This window comes from Ursus arctos, unplaced genomic scaffold (assembly GCF_023065955.2).
Source record: "Ursus arctos isolate Adak ecotype North America unplaced genomic scaffold, UrsArc2.0 scaffold_37, whole genome shotgun sequence".
NCBI lineage: Eukaryota > Metazoa > Chordata > Mammalia > Carnivora > Ursidae > Ursus > Ursus arctos.
Genome location: NW_026623053.1, coordinates 8,025,475 through 8,042,987, shown reverse-complemented (window position 1 = coordinate 8,042,987; position 17,513 = coordinate 8,025,475).

Here is a 17,513-nt window from a genome sequence, read left to right as displayed (position 1 = left end):
AGCCCTACTATTCCCTGGTGCCCTTGGCTGGCAACTCTTGTGATCTAATATACTTACATGGTGAATAGAACCCTGGCCCTTGAGCCTCAGGTTTTGAGGACTGGTCATCATGCCTTTTCAGACTGTGGCTATTGTACTTGTCCATTTAAAATTAAAATTGTGCAGAAGAGTATCAATCACCTTGTTACAAACGGTCTTCCCTTCTCTGCTAGGAACGTGGTTTCTTTCCTGCCTGCTGACCTCTTGGTACAATGGAACTAAAGGAATTGGCAGCAGAATAGCTTCGAGCTTAATAGGACTTCGGCGACATTCCCTCATAGAAGTACCCCCCACACCCCGCACCCCGACACTAGGATCTCTGGTCATTCTCAGTATAGAATGGCAGGGATATCCCTGGGAGTAATGATTAGTCTTTACCTCCTTGTATCTAACATTCCAATTCTTCTTTTTTCAGACCTGTGACCAACCAGCCAATCTCATGCGGAAAATTAAAGTTAGAATTGGCTCTTCAGAACTGCTCTAAATTGAAGTAAGTTTCCTGAGCTTTTGTCCTCCAACATTACCAGTCATATCACTTAAATGATTCAAAAAATAGTTTGATTATCAACGTGTTTAGAAAGATTTTGAGAAAACTGATGTTATCTTGGAATATTTTCTCAAAAATCTTTTCTTGCGATCACCTTGCATTGAATTCATTCTGTGCTCAAAATACTAGTGTATCTTGTGATTTAAACTTAGATGTTGTAAAACCAAATAATTTTATTTAAGAGTTCCTCGCTCAAAATTAAAGTCCCCACTCTGCTTTAAGGCATTTACTTACTGATTTTTTAAAAATAAATTTTGCTCAAATATCGATGACTTCCCATTATGATTCTGTATGTGGAAGTGGACACAGATGCCACATGTGTGAAATCTATCTTTTATGTAATTTTAGTTGTTCTCTAGTGTTCCTCTATTATAGAATGGGTAAAAAGTTTATTCAGATTTTACTCTTAGAAAAAGAGTTTAAGCAAGTCTAAGTAAGCTACAAGTCCATTAAAAGTAATAGAAGGAGATAGAGATCAGCTCTAAGTAAATCCTGTGCAGAGGTATTTATCTTTCAAGTATTCACCTCTTCTGGAAGATAAGAAAGGTTTTCTTAACCAATTAATTGAGACTCTTAACTAAATGTCATGGCAAACAAATTCAAATTTTACATCATGAAGCCGTTTCTTATTGCAAACTTGGCAAGAACACTGTAAACTTGTATAAAGTGATGATATAGCATTTCCAGGATCCCTGCTGTGCTTCCTGATTAATGGATTTAAATCCATGGCTTATTGGAATCAAAACAGCTACTGATTCAGATTCTAGAATAGCTATTCCCCAGCCTTCTAATGAGAGATGAGACTGGTATTTGACTTTATGACATCATTATTGCACATTAGATTTGTGGAGTTGACAATAGGGGGCCAAGAGTTTGTCATGAGGTTTTCCTGGAAACGAAGGGGCCAACCTGAGATCAGGACAGCAACATCTTGGAAAGAATCCGGAATTTACTTCATTTGTTATTCAAACTCCACTCAGTTATTAACTGGCTTCAGTTCAGTTATCAGCATACATATCTGCTTAGACCTCTGGGTATTAAGCTCTTAGAGAGAAGGAGTCATTTATTTATCTGTTTGCACGCAGGGACTAGTAACATGCTTCACCCATAGCCACCATTCATTTATTTGATGAAAATAGATGATTTTATATGGTAAATTTTGGCCATGACATTTTTTTATCCACTAAAAAACCTGTATATTTCAGTTAGTTGACATGATGCTTATTGAACATTGATCATGTAGTCACTGTGCTTAATGTGCGTGTATGTGTTTACGTTCGTATTGTGTGTATATGTGAATTCTCAATGCTTTTCAAATGAATACGTATGCAAAAAAATTCAAGGAGAGTTCATTATAGAATGAATGTGTCTACGGATGCTCAATGGAAAAGCAGAGCTTGAGCTCCCTTTTGGGGGGAGAGAAATAGACAGCAACATCCCCAATATTTGGATAGGGACAATCACACCGTAAAAGAACTTTGCCTTGATAAGGAACTAATGTACAAAGTGTTCCCACTGTCATCTTAGTAAACAGCTTGGTCCCCAAGGCACCAAAGGAGAGTTTTGACTAACTGTGGCTTCCAGGAAAATTGGTAAGTTGGGTTCAGACTGATATTTGCTTATAACTGGAATCATCCCCAGGATTTTAAACATTACAAGATGTGTGCGAAACCAAGGGAATCTGGGTAGTTGAATGGGGAACTCAGCTGTCCCTAAGTAGTTCATGCCAATATCAGAGTACGAAAACAGTGATCATGGGGCTGCTGTTACTACTGTTACTAGTAAACTGGATGAGTTTGTATTTTCTTTGAATAGACAGAGATTTTTATTGCCCAGCATCTAACTCAAAAACTTCATTTTCTGGGTGGACATTACTCCCGTTGCTGCCGGCTATTGTGGTCCACATAAAAAATGAACATGGTTGGTTGAGTCTCAATTCTAACACTTTGGACAAAAGGCTGTCATGGAACTTTTACAACAAATTTTAGGTCCTGAAGTCTGATTTACTTCTAAGTAGTTGAATCTGTCAATACGTATAGGTGTAAGAAACACAACAAGGGATATAGAAGTGTATCTGTAGGATAAGCTTTATCCTTTGTTTCTGGAATATCTACCCCAAGGAGCAATTTTGCAAAGCTTTTTATAATGAATATTTAAAAATATACGTAAACCCAGATAGCATAGTAAAATGTGTCCTCTTGTGGCCCTGAAAAACTTCAATAATTATCAATACTTGGCAAACCCTGTTTTATCTGTGTGCCCACCCACTGCATCTCTCTCCCTCAAAGATCATTTTAAAGCTAATTCCAGACATCCTCTCTTATCATCTGTAATACTTCAGTATTTATCTCTAAGCCATTAGGATTCTTGTTTACATAACAATAATGCCATGGTATGATTTTAAAGATCACAGGCAGACCTCCTGTATCCTTAACCTGTTTATCACTGTCTGAAATTCCACAAACTCCTAAAGTTCTTTGTTGGAAGATAAAATACCAACACCTCATTAGAATTGTCACAACTAAAACCTTTCTTTTATGTCTTTTATGAAAGACAAGCTACCTGAATTTGTGAGACAACAATTGGCCATTTTTGCAGTTATATCTAGAATAGGCATAGTCATCTGAGTAAGTTTAGAAACCATGACAAATACCCCAAGATCCTAAGGTTATTTGTTACCCGAGTGTATAATAATAATCACAAATGTGCCAGATCACAGAATGGTAGGTGGTAGAGGTAGGTTCCAAGCCAGGTCTCCAAAGGCTACCATCATCTGTCTCCATCCCATCCTCTATGCCTTTTTTGGATAACTTTCTTGGCACTCATTAGTCCTTTGTAATCTCACCTGGGAAGTGTATCACCCAAGAATGTTTCTCCTTTCTAGTCATCCCTGCTCAACCACCCCACCTCCATGTGAAGTGTGTTGGAGTTCTCTAACATAGCAAAGAAAATAAAGCAGATACAGTTATGTTGCATATTAAAACAGACTGAAGTTTCAATTCTTGCTTGGAGTGCAATATGATTATTACCAGTTGTAGCGTATTGGAATTCTGAAAATTCCTCCCACACTCAGTGGCTTCCTCAAGATTACTTGAGTTCATTTCCAGTGTGTACTGACGACTGACCTTGAAGGAAATCAACTAGAAGACATGCAATTATTACAGGCAGCAGCTGCCTGAAGAATACTAAGGAAGATGAAATTTGAAGTTCCGGTGCCAAGCTGAGCAGCCCATCCATCCTGATGAGTTAAGACAAAAGTGACTCTTAATTTTTATAGGGAGGATTTGATCTACTCTTCATGCAAAAACTTTTCATCTACCACAGGAGGCAAAGACTGGGTCAATGAAGCTTATGAGCTGTTGGCATGTAGAGGAAGGAGAATTTTGATAAAAACGTTAGCCATTGCCGTTCCCCCATGTCCACTTATCCCAATCAGGACCATGTGTGGGGCAAAGAAGGGGGTGCAAATTATGACCTATCATGGTTTGGTGAAAGGAGAGCCTGTGAAGAACTAGGCGATTCTAATAAGGAATTTTCTGTTATCTGAGTACAAATAAGGAAAGTGGGTTAAGATAGTCAACGTCCTTCTGGAGGCTGTAGTTCTAGTTTCTCATCAAATTTACAGTAGTGATTGTTCCCCAGGCAACTGATTGAACTAAATCCCTCCCTTCCTTCCAAATTTAGCTCAAGTCCCTCTTCCCTCACAAGATTTGCTCAACTGCTTTGGCCCTCTGGGATCATTCCCTTCTCTTCCTTCCTGTATGACTTACTGTCCTTTTCACTTTCCTGGGAAATTAGAAGATACCTTGCAATTAATTTCTAACAAGGTACCAAGTCAGAGAGCTGATTGCACATAAATCTCTGCTTACAGCGACTTCTTGTTATATATGATGTAAGAATTATTGATATTAATTTATGAAGCGTTGGGTATAATATGAAGTCCTAGAAGGAATAGGGAAAAGTGGGCAGCATTCTAGAGCGATGTAGCACTTATGTTCAGAGGGACCACCTTCAGCAAACTATTTACTACCTGATGCCCTGTGAAAAGTGACTGGGGGGCAAAGAGGCCACCCAGGCCCCAGCCAGAAGAACTCAGTTTCTTACTCCTGTGTCTGCACCCTTATGCAAAGAATAATAGCTCTATACTTTGTTGCATCGAAGACAAATGTTAGTCGCAGGCGAGGAGCCTAATTGTTGTTTTCAAGTCACATAAAATTGAAACAGGGACTCATTTGACCTTTAACTTATATTTTCCATTGTCTTTTTATCTAATGGGTGTGTATTCTTTTTCCTTAACTAGATTGTAAACCCCACTGAAGAAACAGACTCCCCAGTTTTGCTAATCTCAATGCACAACTCATTGCTCCAGGCAAAACCATCAATACAGGATTCCGTTGCCATGGCAGATAACAGTCCGAATAAACGCTGACTCCGAGTGCTAACATTTTTGCAAAGCTTTTTCTTGAGAAAAAGGGTGGTTTTTACCTGATAATTCCCTTGTGGCACATAATCACACATGGAAGTAAAATAGATTTCTAGATGAACAAGAAAACTAACTTAAAATGCCTAATGTGAATAATAGAATATTAAGTCTTTCACTTTCTCTACTGTGACTCAAAATATTTTGGATCTATTCTAAGTTATCACAAGTTAGCACTACCCCAGACTTTTTCTGGAGGTTGTAATCTTAGATTATCTCTCAGCTGTTTACAGTCAGCAGCCCAAATGTCTGCAAGACAATTCAAGTCTTTATTTTTTTTAAGATTTTTTATTTATTCGACAGAGATAGAGACAGCCAGCGAGAGAGGGAACACAAGCAGGGGGAGTGGGAGAGGAAGAAGCAGGCTCCTAGCGGAGGAGCGTGATGTGGGGCTCGATCCCACAACGCCGGGATCACGCCCTGAGCCGAAGGCAGACGCTTAACCGCTGTGCCACCCAGGCGCCCCAAGTCTTATATCATCTTTTACTACTCCTATTTTTTCTGCAACTTATTCTTGGGCTAATTGAGAAAATAAGAGAGCTAAATCATTAAACCTTTTTCCCCCAAGGTAACATATAATGAATGTTATGTCTCTAATTTTTGGAAGGAAGATAGAGACAAATGGTTGCGTAACTTTTGCATTTACTAGCAAAGTTCTTTAGAGGGTGTTGTAGATGATACCATTCAATGTCTGCTGTGCGTACACTAAAATCAGGCATTTCATTCTGAGTTGGGACTAAAGAGAACCTTTTTCCCTAGAAAGTTATAGAAAGTAGAAATTATAGGATTTCTACTCTTGTGTACAATTCTTTCCTTGACTGGGATGCCAGGAAGCTTACGTGGTTTTTATGTTCAATCCTACAAGCCATATTAAGCTTTGTTATTGGTGCATTTTCTCTTCTTAGTTATGTGTCTTTATTCTTTAATTTGTATTTTTCTACTTTTATAGTTTTTCATTTAGAAGCTGACTTAAAATCCTTTCTGAAAGGACGTGGTGTACATATATATTTCAACTGAAGTCACACTTAGCATGAAATGGGCAGGCAGTCATTCTGTGAAGCCTGTGCTGGTACCTATGTGAGCAATGGAGTGCCATTTGCTTTGCCAGAACTCTCTTGTGCAGGCCCGTGAAAGAGTTGGATGATAAGCTATTTAAGAACGCTCACCTAAGCAAGCTAGACTAAGGAGTTGTCTATGGGGAAAATAGAGTAAATGTGTTAAGAAAAGGCTGAACTTCCTGGACTTAGCATGATAACCTGCAAAATCCATCCATGTTGTCTCAGATGACAGGATTTTCTTCTCCTCCTCCTCCCCCTCCCCCCTTTCCCTCTTCCCCTCCCTCTTCCTCCTCCTCCTCTTTTTTCTCCCCCTCCTCCTCCTTCTTCTTCCTCTTGCTCTTCCTCTTCTCTGAACAATATCCCATTGTTTGTTTTCATACATACACACCCATTTTCTTTATCCAGTGATGGACACTTAGGTTGTTTCCATGTTGTGACTAGGGTGAAAAATGCCACAGTGTAGGTGGGAGTGCAGGCATCTATTTGAGACAGGGATGTCATCTCCTTTGGGTAGGTACCCGAAATGGGGTTGCCAGATTATATTGTAGCTCTATTTTTAATTTTTTGAGGGTCCTCCATACTGTTTTCCATAGTGGCTGCACCAATTTACAATCCCACCAACAGTGTGCCAGGGTTCCCTTGAATTCACATCCTCACCAGTGTTCTCTCTTATCTTATTGACATTAGCCACTCTAACAGGCATGAGATGATATCTCGTTGTGGTTTTGATTTGCATTTCTCTGAGGATTAGTGCTACTGAGCACCTTTTGGTGTACCTGTTGGATATGTGTATCGAATCATCACATTGCACACCTTAAACTCACAGTTCTATGCGTGTTATATCTCAATAAGGCTGGCAGTGAATTGGGGGGAGAAAATGCTGAACCTCTCAGAGCTGGTGGATGAAGGAAAAGAAGTGAAAGGGATCTTGAAGATTAAAATTGGTATAAGAAAATATGGCTTTCTCAAGCGAGCCCAGGCAGCTAATGCAGCACTGCGAGTGGAAAAGATCTTTTAAATATCAACACGGTTTTCTTTGACTTACTCCTTGCTGACTTTTGAACATTTTTTAAAAATTTATTTATTTATGTGAGAGAGAGAGAAAGAGAGCAAGGGAGAGAGCAAGGGAGAGAGCACATGCACACTGGTGGGAGGGGCGGAGGGAGAGAGAGTCTTAGACTCCACGCTGAGCACAGAGCCTGACTCAGGGCTCGATCTCATGACCCTGAGATCATGACTTGAACCGAAACCAAGAGTCGGATGCTTAATTGACTGCACATCTAAGAGCCCCTGACTTTGGAACATCTTGTGACTTAATAGGCAATGCTCCCTGAAGGGCGGGGCCAAGACAGCTAGGGACAAGTTCAAGATTTGTTGGAGCTAAGGATAACCTGTTTGTAGCTTTCGATAGGACAGAAAGCATCAGGCCTCATTTTGGGTGTGTGTGTGTGGGGGGGGGGTCAGTGATCTGAATAATAATTATTCTTTCCTCATGTTCAGTGACACTTCTGGGTCCCCATAATGTGAGTGTCAAAAAGACAGGACACAGATCATACTTACTTGCCATATTTTGAGGCATACCGAGATGGTCATGACAATTTATCATCCAGACAAGTTTGGGCAGGAGAGCCCAAGTCCAAGACAGATGCTTAGTCAGGTGGGAAAGGGCTGGAAAGTCCCTCAGGCTGTCTGAAGGAATCAGTAGAGAAAAATAAGCATAGTGGTTGTCAAGGACAGAATGTTGGAAGACAGAACTAGAGGCTAATTTTTAGTGCAAGTGGATGTCTGATCTTAGGGAAGAAACTTCTCTATTTTTAAAATAAATTTACATTTTTGGAGTGGTTTTAGGTATATAGAGAAGTTGTGAAGAAAAGACAAGAGTTCCCATATACCCCTCGCTCCTGGTTTCTCCTATTGTCAACTTGTTGCATTAATGTGGTGTATTTGGACAATTGGTAAGCCAATATTGGTATTATTAACTAATGACCACAGTTCATATTCTCGTTCACTCTTTGTCTTGTACTCTGGGTTTTGGCAAATGTGTAATATCATGTATCCATCATTACAGTGTTGTATAGTTTCACTGCACTAAAATGCCCTAGGACCAACCTATTCACCCCTTGCCACTGCCCCCTTAACTCCTGGCAACACTGATCTTTTTACTCTTTCTACAGTTCTGCCTTTTGTTGAAATCATATAGCGTATAGTTTCTTCCCCCCTGGTTTCTTTTACTTAGCAAGTTTCATCCATGTCTTTTCATCGCTTGATTTCTTACTCTTCTTTCATTGCCGAATAATACTTCTCTAATAATACAATTTACTTATCCATTTCCTATTGAAGGACGTTTGGGTTATCTCCAATTTTTGGTATTTATGAATAAAGCTGCTATAAACATTTGTGTGCAGGTTCTGTTTAGATATGTTTTCAATTCATTTAAGTAAATACTAAGGAGTGTGATTACTGGATTATATGGCAGATCTATGTTTGATTTTGTGAGAAACTGCCAGACTATATTCCAAAGTGGCTGTATCATTTTTGCACACCTACCAGCAATGATGACCGAGAGCTCCTGTTGCACCACGTCCTTGTCAGTATTTGGTGTCAGCACTTTGGATTTTGGCCATTCTAATAGATGCGTAGTAGTACCTTGTTTTAAATTCCGATTCCCTGAGGATATATGATGTCAAACACCTCTTCATATGCTTATTTGTCATCTCTATATTTTCTTTGGTGAGGTTCTTTTCAAATCTTTGGTCCATTTTCCACTTGGGTTTCTTGTTTCCTAATTGTTGAATTTTTAAGAGTTATTTGTATATTTTGAACATAAGTCCTTCATCAGGTACGTGTTTGGCAAATATTTTCTCTCAGACAGTGGCTTGTCTTTTCGTTCTCTCAACATTGTCCTTCACAGAGTAGAATTTTTAATTTTAATGAAGTCCAATTTATCAATTTTATCTTCATGAATAATGATTTTTGTGTTATATGTAAGAAGCCATCACCTACCCAAATCATCTAGAGTTCCTATTTTATCTTTTAGAAATTTTATATTTTGTATTTAGGTCTTTGATCCACCTTGAGCTAATTTCTGTGAAAGGACTATATGTAGATTTCTTTGTGTTTTCTTCATTTGTTTGTTTGTTTGTTTGTTTGTTTGTTTATTTATTTATTTATTTATTTATTTTTACATGTAGTCCAGTTCTAGCCCCATTTGTTGAAAAGGCTATCCTTTTTCTATTGAATTGCCTTTGCTTCTTGTCAAAGATCAGTCAAACACTATATTTATGTAGGTCTATTACTGGAATTTCTATTTACTGGAACAGAATTTATCAGCTCTTTTGTTAAGGACACACTAACTTGATAATTAGAGCTTTCTAGTAAGTCTTAAAGTCAGGTATTGTCAGTCTCCTGACTTTTTTCTTCTTCAGTATTGTTTTGGCTGTTCTAGGTTTTTGTCTTTCATATAAACTTTTGAATCAGTGTTGATATTCATAAAATAACCTGTTAGGATTTTGGCTGGGATTGCATTGAATCTACAGATAACTTTGGAAAATGTTTATCTTAATAAGGTCATCCTATTCATGAACATGGACTATCTTTTAGACCTTTGATTTCTTTCATCAAAATTTTATAGTTTCCCCTTACAACTGATATGTAAAAATCTTACACATATTTTATTAGATTTATACCTAAGTATTTGTTTTTTGGTTTGGTCCTAATTTAATGGTAATTTGCTTTAAATTTCATATTATATTTTTTCATTGCTAGCATTTAGGAAAGCTGACTTTTCTATATTGACCTTATATCCTTCAACCTTGTTATAATTGCTTATTAATTCTTGTTTTTTTTCTATTCTTTTACTTTTTCTACATAAACAATCATATTTCCAAGTAAGATAGCTTTATTTCTTCCTTCCTAATATATATACCTTTTATGTCATTTTCTTGTTTTATTGTATTAGCTAGGACTTCCAGGATGATGGTAAATAGCAGTGGTGAGAGAAGACATCCTTGCCTTGTTCCTCATCTTAAGGAGAAAGCATCTACTTTCTCACCATAAGTATAAGGTTAGTTTTATATTTTTTGTAGATGTCATTTATCAATTTGAGAAAATTCCCCTATATTCTTAATGTTCCTAATTTTCTGAGAATTTTTATCATGAATGGGTGTTGAATTTTGTCAAATCTTTTTGCTGCATCTTTTGATATAATCATGTGATTTTTCTTCTTTAACCTGTGATGTGGTAGATTATATTAATAGATGTTCAGATATTGAACCAGCCTTACGTACCTCAAATAAATCCCAATTGGTGTATAATTCTTTTTATACATTGTTAAATTTGACTTGTTACTATTTTGCTGAGGATTTTTGCATCTATGGTCACAAGAGATATTAGTCTGTGATTTTCTCTCTTAGTAATGTCTTTTCTGATTTTGTTATTAAGGTAATACTGACCTCCTGGAATGAATTAGAAAGTATTCCCTCTGCTTTCATTACCTGAAAGAGATTTTAGAGGCTTGGTCTCCCCATCTTTTTTCACTTGGCTACTGGGCATACTTTTCCCTGAGCTCAAAGGTACTGGTGAGGGACAGGGTGGGAAAGAAGACTTGTAGGCATAGCTGATCCTCAAAGGAAGATTAGCTTTACTGAGAAGATGTCATGGTTTCTCTGTTGGTGACATAGTCCATTGATAGCTAACCATTACTAAGTAACAGCTCAAGAGGCGACAAGCTTGTTCTAAAGAGTCTACCTAGTTTATGAATAGAGACAGAGAAAGGTCTTGATTGAGAGCAGTGATATTGTGTCTATAAACCAAAGAAACAATGTTTACGTGCATAGTGTGGGTTATGAAATACTGATTCCGCGTTGACCTGGTAAGCCCTGGTTGCTCTGGTCCACCACCACCACCAGTCTTAAAACAAAGAAATGTTGTGTTCAATGATGCTTAAAAACAAAGTAAAAATGTATATTCTTAAATGTATTTGAACAGCATTTGAAATTCAGCACATGTTAGAGTAAGACAAACCCCCACCCTATTTTACTTCCTTTCCAGGTCTGAGCTAGGAGGATTGTAATCTTATAGGATTTTTAAGAGAATCAAATAAGATAATTTATTAATATTTTTTTTCATCCTCTACGGTTTGAAGCATTTCAGCGGACACAGAATGAGTCAAACACAGTTTTTGCCTTCGAAGAGCATGTACTTTAGGAAATGATAGTAAAGTTACAAATATCATTCTAAAACAAAAGCCAGTAAATAAATGCCTTAAAGGTGCTACCAACACAGAGCTGGAGGGCACGGCTCAGCAAACCTGTACTTTAAAGGGCCAGATAGTAAATATTGTAGTCTTTGCAGGCTGTATGGTCTCTGCTGTAACTACTCAACTTGGCTTTGTAGCACGAAAGCAGCCATAGACACTATGTTAAAAAAACGAACCTGGCTGTGTCCCAGTAAATATTTATAAAAACAGGTAGCTGGCAGACTTTGGGTTTTGGCTCTAATCTGACAGCCCCTGCTCTAGAGTCTCAAAGGAAAGAGAAAGAATATTGTGAAAAATCGTTTTCAAATTATAAAGCTCTGTTCAAATGTAAAGTTATTATTCATTAAGTTTATTGAAGGCTGATACAGTGTCTAACTTGATGTTAATGAACAACTAATAGTCCCTGGCTGATAAGCCAATTTGTTGCCAGGTGAATCAAGGGAGTCTGACTATAATAATTAAGGGTAATAAACCACACTCATCCTTTTCTTAGAGGAAAGGGAAGAAGAAATACATCCTTCATATTTCTTTTATCCTTTTCAAAGAGATTTACCTTCCCAAGAGTTTAGCAAATTTTAAATACATCTTTGTCACTTCTCCCTGATGAACTCGGGGATTTAATCTAATTCCCAACTTAATATGAGGACCTGCTATCCCCTTCCCCACCTCTGTTAATCGCACTTGAATTCTAACCCTTTCTGGTGCTAAGTCAGGAGTCAGGGGTTCTGAAAACTCAGCCCAGGGCACCTTAATTTGGTAAGTCTCCCGATAATTATAAGTCTTTTTTTCTCTTCCTCTTTTTCATTTAGTGATTTAAGCTCATTCAAGTCTGCCTCTCTTCAAAACTAAATTTCCATTTTTCGGTGTTCGTCAAGTAGGGTTTTTTGTGTCTCACATTTGGAGCCGAGTAGATGACTTTAAGCTGCTCAGTGGAACTTTTTTTTTTTTTAAGATTTTATTTATTCATTTGACAGAGAGAGAGATAGCCAGCGAGAGAGGGAACACAGCAGGGGGAGTGGGAGAGGAAGAAGCAGGCTCCCAGCGGAGGAGCCTGATGTGGGGCTCGATCCCAGAACGCTGGGATTACGCCCTGAGCCAAAAGCAGACGCTTAACGACTGAGCCACCCAGGTGCCTGTCAGTGGAACATTATATTTTATCATCCCGAGACCAAACAACCGCAGGTTTTTGAACTTGAGGGGTTTGCCCACCAGAGTGGAGTCTATGGCAACCCATTCTCTACCACTTTATTCTCAAATCGGCTCCTTGAACTCAACACAGATCTATCTTAACAGCTTAGATATTTTGACAACTATTTTCCGTAACATATGCAGAGCAGAACAGACATACAAAATGTGAGCAACCTCTTTACCCTATTGTGGAAACTGTTAGCACACAAGTGGTTTCAACTGGAGTTATGCATGTTTTTCACTCCTAATCAATTAACATTATTTAATTGTTTCTGTCCCTTTAGGTGCTGCCCATTGGACAGTACGATTACTACTGTTTCAAATGACAAAGCTTTGCAGGGAATTCATATGTGAACGGCAGCAAAAACTTTCATTGCTATATTAATTACCCCTATGCAGAATTTCAGGATTCAACAAACCTTTTTATCTGGTTCTTAAAAGCATCATATTACTAAGAATAGGTGTTTCACCTCTTTAAGAAGGTCCTTCTGTACACATCTTCTATTTATTGGCACTCACTTTACATCATCTTCCAGGGTTTATTTTTAGATATCAAAATGTCTCTTAACTAACTTGGAATAAAAATCAGTAACCCATTTTCCAATTATTTGCTTGGTGATTTTTCACCAATATTTTTCATTATTTTAAGAGCTTCATTTCTGCCAGACATCTAGGTGAAGTTCTGTAATCCATACCTCATACTTGACATTCCAATTCTGCAGAGTAAATTTAATGCCTACACTCCTATCAGTAACTGATTATAATCTCTTAGTGGGTAGGAAGCGGAGCCGTTTAATTTTCTATATGCAGCTCTCAGATAGCAACAAGTTCAGGGATTCACCAAACACATATATTTGCAGAATGATAAATAGTTTTTGCCGCAAAATACCCAGGAAAGTGAAAAATTATCAATTTTATCCCATCTTAAATTCAGAGAGAGAAGAAACTAATAGAAGATGCATGTGTACTTGCCTTGGTCCCGAGGCAAAGGGAGCCTCCTTGTCTGCACAGATGATAAAAAAATAATCAGGTGGGCATCACCCTGGTATATGCACCATCCTGATAATAAAATTTGAAATCCTGTTCACAAGGTACATTACAGCTCTAGCATAGGGATATTGAATTTCGTAACTTGGAAAGTAGGTTCAAAAAGGCTATTAGAAGTTTTTCAAGTCTTAGCTAATGAGCCACATTTAAGTAAAGGATACTCTTGTCCTCACTTGCAAAAACTAGAAGATGCTTTGAATTATTAAACCTTTAACTGTGGGCATGTTAGCCAGTTCCCTATGGCAGAAACATTGTAAATGGATACAGTGAAAAACAACTGAAGTATCAGAACTGGCAAGAGGGACCATAGGCTGTGAGGGGAGAAATGGCCGAAGGACTTTTTTTTTTTTTTTTAATGTTTTTTTATTATATTATGTTAGTCACCATACAGTACATCCCTGGTTTCCGATGTAAAGTTCGATGATTCATTAGTTGCGTATAACACCCAGTGCACCATGCAATACGTGCCCTCCTTACTACCCATCACCGGTCTATCCCATTCCCCCACCCCCCCCCCTCTGAAGCCCTCAGTTTGTTTCTCATAGTCCATAGTCTCTCATGCTTCATTCCCCTTCTGATTACCCCCACTTTCTTTATCCCTTTCTTCCCCTACCGATCTTCCTAGTTCTTATGTTCCATAGATGAGAGAAATCATATGATAATTGTCTTTCTCTGCTTGACTTATTTCACTTAGCATTATCTCCTCCAGTGCCGTCCATGTTGCAGCAAGTGTTGAGAACTTGTTCTTTCTGATAGCTGAGTAATATTCCATTGTATATATGGACCACAACTTCTTAATCCAGTCATCTGTTGAATGGCATCTCAGCTCCTTCCACAATGTAGCTATTGTGGACAATGCTGCTATGAACATTGGGGTGCATATGGCCCTTCTCTTCACTACGTCTGTATCTTTGGGGTAAATACCCAGTAGTGCAATGGCTGGGTCATAGGGTAGCTCAATTTTTAGCTTTTTAAGGGACCTCCACACTGTTTTCCAGAGTGGCTGCACCAACCTGCATTCCCACCAACGATGTAGGAGGGATCCTCTTTCTCCACATCCTCTCCAGCAATTGTTATTTCTTGCCTTGTCTATTTTTGCCATTCTAACTGGCATAAGGTGGTATCTTAGTGTGGTTTTGATCTGAATTTCCCTGATGGCTAACGAAGGACTTTGTTTTTATAATTTAAACGATAAAGGAAGATTTTGTTTTTAGCTTGGTTTTGGGTTCTTTTTTTAGTTTTTAGTTTGTTTGTTTGTTTTTGCATTTTTCCTGGTAGTCTCTTCTTGTCTCCTTTTTTTTCTTTTCTTCCTTCTTACTTTCTTTTTAAAGATTTATTCATTTATTTGAGAGAGAGAGAGAGAGAACAAGGTGGGGCAGAGGGAGGAGCAGAGGGAGAAGGAGAGAGAAACTCAAGAAGCTTCCACACTGAGCGTGGAGCCCAATGCAGTGTCAATCCCAGGACCCATGAGATCATGACCTGAGCTGAAACCAAGAGTCGGATGCTCAACTGACTATGCCATCCAGGAGTCCCTGTCTTTTTCTTTAAGAATTTACAAAAAAAAAAAAAAATATATATATATATATATATACATTTTACTTGAACATCTCCAGATAAGAAAAATGATGTATAGAATTTTGTTATAAAATTATTAAATTGGGGGGGGGGGATAGACCAAAGAAGCATCCATTAGTAATTTCTGATTTTTGATGGCAGAGCGATTTTAGACATGTCACTTGACTTTGAGAATTTTTATCCTAGATTAGAGCTAGAAATTGGTACTTTGTGAGAATTAGTTATTAATAAATTATCAACTTTTTACTGTTTTCGTGAATATTTATTAAACTTATTACTAATAGGGATAGTGAGCTGAATTAGACTGAATTAGACTCAGATACAGCACTCGGGGAGCTTACGAGTACTATGTGTGAGTTCCTGTTGCTCCCTACCCTTGCCAATACTGGTATGATTAGTTCTTTCAATTTTAAATATACTCATAGGTGTATAGAAATATCTCATTATGGTTTTTAATTTGGATTTCCCTAATGAGTAATGATGAGTATTTTTCATGTACATATTTGCAATTTATTTGCTTTCTTTGGTCTGTTCATAGTATTTGCCTATTTTTTTACTGAGTTGTTTGTTTCTTATATTGAGCTTAGGGAGTGCTTTACATATTACCTATGTAAGTCCTTTATCAGAAATGTGGTTTTCAAATATATTTCCCCAGTCTAAAACTTGCCTTTTCACTCTCTTAACAGTGTATCTTGAAAGCAGAAGTCCTTAATTTTGATGCAGTTAATTTTCTAATTTTTTTGGTATAGATTATGCTTTTGTGTCATATCTAAGAAATCATTTCTTAACCCAGAGTCACAAAGATTTTTTCCTGTATTTTATTCTAGAAATTTAATAATTTTAGGTCTTTCATGTATGTCTATAATCTTTTTAAAGAGATTTGTTTATTTGAGAGAAAGAGAGCATGTGCAAGTGGGGGGAGGGGCAGGGGGAAAGGGAGAGGGGGAATCTCAAGCAGACTTCCCACTGAGCATGAAGCCCGACCGGGGGCTTGATCTCATGACTCTGATACCATGAACTGAACCGAAATCAGGAGTCGGATACTTAACTGACTGTGCCACGCAGGTGCCCCCATAATCTCTCTTGGATTAGTTTTTGTATATGATGCAAAGTAGTAATCAAAGTTCAGTTTTGTATTTGGATACCCAATTATTCTAGTCCTATTTGATGAAAAGACTATCCTTTTTTCACTGAAATGCTTTTGCAGCTCTTTTGAAAGTCAACGGACAATATGTGTGGGTCTGCTTTCAAACTTTCTATTCCGTTCCCTTCATCTATTTGCATTGATGGCAGTACCAGCCTGTCCTGATAACAGTAACTTTGTAGTAATTTATGGAGTCAAGTAGTGTAACTTCTCCCACTTTGTTTATCTTTCTCAAAGCTGTTTTGGCTATTTTAGTACCTTTGCCTTTCTGTATGAATTTTAGAAAAGCTTGTCTGTATCTAAGAAAAAGGCTGTTGCAATTTTATTGGGATAGTGTTGAATATGTAGGTCAAATTGGGGAGAATTAACATATTAATGATACTGAGTTTTCTAATTAATGAACATGGTATAGTCTCCACTTATTTGGATCTCCTTTAATTTCTCTCAGCAAGGTTTTGTCATTTTCAGCATCCAAGTCTTATAGATATTTCACTACATTTTTACCTAAGCATTTAATATTTTGAAAGTATTGTAAATGGTATTTTAAAATTGTCATTTCCAATTTCTCGTTTATTTTGGTATGTATGATCTTGTATTGTATGGTCTTGTTAAACTCTCTTACTAGTTCCAGTGGCTCTTTTTGTAAATTCAACTGGATTTCCTGTACAGATGGTCATAACATCTGAGGAAAAATATAGTTTACTTCTTTCTTTCCAATCTTGATAGTTTCTATTTATTTGACTTACCTTATTACACTGACTAAAACATGAAGTAAAATGTTTAATAGAAGTGATGTGAGCAGACATCTTTGCCTCATTCCTGATCTTAGGGTAAAAGCATTCAGTTTTTCACTTTTAAGTACATTAGCTTTAGTTTTTGATAAATACCCTTTGATCAGATTGAAAAAGTTTTCTTTTCCTCCTAGTTGCAGGGAGTTCTTATTAGGAATAGATTTGCAATGTTATCAAAAGCTTATTTTGCATTTATTGAGATGATCATATGGTTTTATTATTTTAGTCTGTTAATATGGTGAATTATATCAATTGCTTTCCTAATGTGAAATCAATCTTTCATTCCTGGGCTAAATCATGACTGGTCATGGTGTATTATATTTTTATACATTATTCTATTTGGTTTGCTAAATTTAAAAAAAAATAATTTTTGCCTCTGTGTTTATG